A 4,119-nucleotide genomic window follows, 5' to 3' on the forward strand; every position below is an offset into this window, starting at 1 on the left:
AGATAAACCCACCATCCCCCACAGAACTGCCCATGAGCCAATGTGATGGATGCATTTTCTCAGTTTAAGTTCCCTCTTCCAAGATGGTCCTGGCTTGTTGGTCCTGACTTGTATCAAATTAGAAAAAAAAAAATTAACCAGGACACTGCCAAAACAAGAAAAGGTACTGGTGCTGTGGTTTTCTCTACCTAGCCCAGAAGTCATCTGTAGACTATTTCTGTGTGTGCCAAAGGTCACAGGATCACAATGAAACACTAACAGGCCAGGCCCCCAATCCGGGAGCCGCTGGCGGCCGGCTCCGCGCCTCGTCGCCGGGTGCAGCGCAGCTCAGCGTGGTGCAACACGACTGCCTTTCTGCAGCAGAGTGGTGGGGTCTGACAGGGTCTCCTGGAGCCCAGTGTGCCCTCAAACGCAATGATGTAGCCAGAGCCCTTGCCCGTGCATCCTCCTGCTTCTATTTCCAAGAACTGGGGTTAGAGTTCAGGACAAAGGTGTGAGCAGACTACAGGGCTGGCTGGTTCATCATGGCGGAGAAAGTGAACAACTTCCCACCGTTGCCCAAATTCATTCTGCTGAAGCCATGTTTCTACTAAGATTTCGAGGCAGATACTCCTCCTCAGCATCGCAGCTTGACCAAGCGTCTATATTACCTGTGGATGTGGACGGACAGCTCCTTTAGCTTCATGGCCTTCTTCTTCACCTTCATGGCCCAACTGGTCATCAGCATCATCCAGGCTGTGGGGATTCTAGGCTGGGGTGTCTGTGGCTGGATCGCCACCATCTCCTTCTTCGGGACAAACATTGGCTCGGCAGTGGTGATGCTCATTCCCACGGTCATGTTTACAGTGGTGGCTGTCTTTTCCTTTATCACCCTTAACATGGTTCATAAGTTCTACCGGGGCAGCGGGGGCAGTTTCAGTAAAGCTCAGGAGGAGTGGACCACTGGCGCATGGAAGAACCCACATGTGCAGCAGGCAGCCCAGAATGCAGCCATGGGGGCTGCACAAGGTGCCATGAATCAACCGCAGACTCAATATTCTGCCACCCCCAACTACACATACTCTAACCGAGATGTGAGCCAGTCAAGCCCACCAGAAGGCAGGGCTGGGGGCCAGTGGGACAGGGGGCTCAAGCCACATCATCTGTGTGGTGACCAAGCAGGGTTCCCCTTTCCCTTTTCTCCTCCCCAACTTTGTACAAAGAATCAGATATATATATACATATATATATATATGTATGTATGTATGTATGTATATGTATATGTCTACCCCCTGCCCCCACCTTTTGGGTCCTGCTCTTGGCACCTCGAGAGCTGTGGGCTGCACAAGGAGTGGTCCTGTGCACTAGTGGCCGAGTCCATGTCCCCTCGTGAAATAATGTGCAGTGACAATCTCTTGTTGTGGTGCTAGATGTATGTTTAGAACTAAACCAGCTCCCCCCTCCCCGGTCCACCCGGCTGCCCCCTCTGACCCTGGCCCAGGGACTCCTCACGGGGCAGGGGGAGGCCTAACAGAGAGTCTGGCACCCTGTGCATGGTTATGAGCTGAAGTTCTTTCCCCCTTTGGTCCCACTGGGAAGCATCAGTATTCAGCGTTCATGGTGATGAGTAGGTTCTGGAGGGTGGGACAGAGTGGATGCTTCCTTGCCCCTGTAGTCCTCCCCTCAACCTCTTTCTCCCCTTGTTTTGTCCTCACTGTTAGACTCTTTGTGCTCTCTTCCCTAGCTGGCTCTCCCAGGATCTTTCTCCTCTGCGGGTAGCTTTACTTTGTCTTCCTAAGACTGGGTGTCTCAGTTATGTCTACTTCCAAGACTGCCCAGGTCCCCAGATCTGATCCGATCCTCAGTTCAAGGAAGCTGGCATGGGAGCTGAGCCAGCCCTGATGTGGAAGGGCACACAGCTTGGAGATGGAGAGCCCGTTTGGTACTTGACACCCAGGGAATGGAAATGTAGGCCTTTCTCCTTGGTTCTGAAAGCCTGAGCTGCAGAGGCAGGCTTCTTTTCCCTCTCCGACTCCCCTCCTTTCCTCCCCAGATCCTCCTTTAGCTACTCCGTGTTTCCTGTGGTGCTGGGCCATGTTAGCTGTAAGGGCACTGCGGGAACAGAGGGTATAGAACTCATTACTGGCTCCTGGGAGAAGTGTGGCTGGCCCCAGCCCATACGGACTTCTAGGTATCTCAGAGTGACCATTGGATTCTTGGGAGGAGTAGCTGTTCTATTTGAGTATGGCAGAAAGGATAGAGCTTGGGGAGCCAGGTCTGAAAGGGGTCGGGGATCAAAAGGGAAGTCAAATAGAAGCCCAATGAGAGGGTAGCTTACCTCTCCAGTCCCACTTGCCCTTGGCTACAGGACAGATTCTGTGGAGATGCTCCCAGGCCCAGTTCAAGCCGCAAGCACAATGTCCTGAATGGCATTCCTGGTGGCCAGGGAGGGAAGGAGAACTCTGCGTTTAGATTTTCGTTTAGTGCGTTTTTGCCCCTCCCTCCTTTTCCATTCAATTATAGGACTTCGTTCCTGGTCTTTTCTTAGTTCTGTTAGAATCTTCTACCCCTTCATGACTGATCTTAGACCCTGGGACTGTCTCTTCCAAGCAGTGGGTAGACATTGCCTGGTCACGGATCCGGCTGTGTGAGGCCTGAGGTGGGTAGGCCTTACCAAGGAGCAGCTGCCTGTTTCTCACTCCTTCCAACAGAAACTCACCCGGGCTCAGTGGACTGGAGAACCAGGCTGCACTCGGCCAGTCCAGGCTGGTTTGTCTTGGTTTCAGGCCACCTTGAGCTTTGATTTTCAGCTTCTTGTAGGAGAAGCCAAGTGTCTCTGGAAAGTTCCTTTCCTAGTGACCCCTTAAGCTTAGCTGATTCTTTCCCGTACTGTTTTCTCTCTGGAGAGCAGTTGTCACAGTCCCTGGTATCCTGAGACCTCAGGGCGAGGCCCTTCCTCCTTTTCCCTCCTCCTGACCCCAGACTTCTGGCTCCCTTTCTCCTGATCCTCTGGTAGTTTGGGGAGGGCTGTGCCCAGCTGCTAGCCTAGCATCCACTAGCTATTGGATGTTACCTCTAGTCAGTTTCCTGTCCTCCTTGCCATTCCTCTTTATTGGCCATGCCTGGCGCTGACTTGGGAAAGCCTGTTACCAGTGTCTGGCCCAACTGCTCAGGCCCTGGAATGCTGCATCTCCAGGCAACTATGCACTTTCATGAGGAGGGAACCAGGATGAGAAATGGGGCTGGGCACGGATGGTTTGGTTTGGGGGTGGGAGGAGGGCCCGGTTGGTTCTGGGGATCCTCCTGTCTGTTGCCAGCCAGTGACCTGCTTTTGCATTCTCCTGGTGCCCAATGACCCTTGTTTCTGAGAGACACAAACTATTCCCTAGCTGGCAGTTGACCTGCCTGAGTCAGTGTGGCTATCTGTGGTAACTGGATGAACTATAATAAAAGGATCATTTGACCCTGTCAAAAAGAAAGAAAGAAAGAAAGAAAGAAACACTAACAGGCCAGGAACAAGCATCAAACAATGCAGATTGAGCTATGCAGTTTGCTATTTTCATCACCCTTGTGGGACAATATTATGTTCCACCCCACTGCTCAGAGGCTCAAGTGGATTGAGTTGCAGTTACACACAGCTCTCTTTCCCTGTTCTTAGTCATAGTTGCCCCTCTTGGCCACAGTGTGTCCCAAGCAAGCAAATGCTCCCAAACCCTGGCCTCAAGATCTGCTTCTGGGGAGCACAAGTTAGCATACAAAGCAAATGAATGGATATCCCACTGAAATGCCCTGTGGCCAATGCCTTGACAGAGAACACCATGAAGCTATTGGCTTCGTTCCAGCTTAAGGGATGCATAAAAGCAGTCCATTCTACGATCTCCCACTAGGAAAAGGGTATAGTCAAACTCAAGCACCATCAATTTTTACTGAGTATCTATTTTGTATCAGGCACTGTGCCAGGTACAAACATACCCAGCTCCTATCCTGGCAGAACTGACCAACTACAGGGAAGTGGCAAACACAATTACATGCTCAGGGCTGCATCAAGAATCTACCTAGGGCCTGTGTGAGGGAGCTGTGCCAGAGGCAGGACTGAGAAGCTAGCCTGAGGGGTAGACAGACACTAACAGAGCAGTGGGC

General features: G+C 51.9%; 1 pseudogene; it reads left to right on the plus strand.

Annotated features, from left to right (window-relative positions):
- The first annotated feature begins 280 nt into the window (after positions 1 to 280).
- Positions 281 to 1,409, plus strand: LOC148120579 (secretory carrier-associated membrane protein 5 pseudogene; annotated as a pseudogene).
- The last annotated feature ends 2,710 nt before the right edge of the window (positions 1,410 to 4,119 follow it).

This window comes from Myodes glareolus, chromosome 10, assembly GCF_982192425.1.
Source record: "Myodes glareolus chromosome 10, mMyoGla1.1, whole genome shotgun sequence".
Classification (NCBI taxonomy): Eukaryota; Metazoa; Chordata; class Mammalia; order Rodentia; family Cricetidae; genus Myodes; species Myodes glareolus.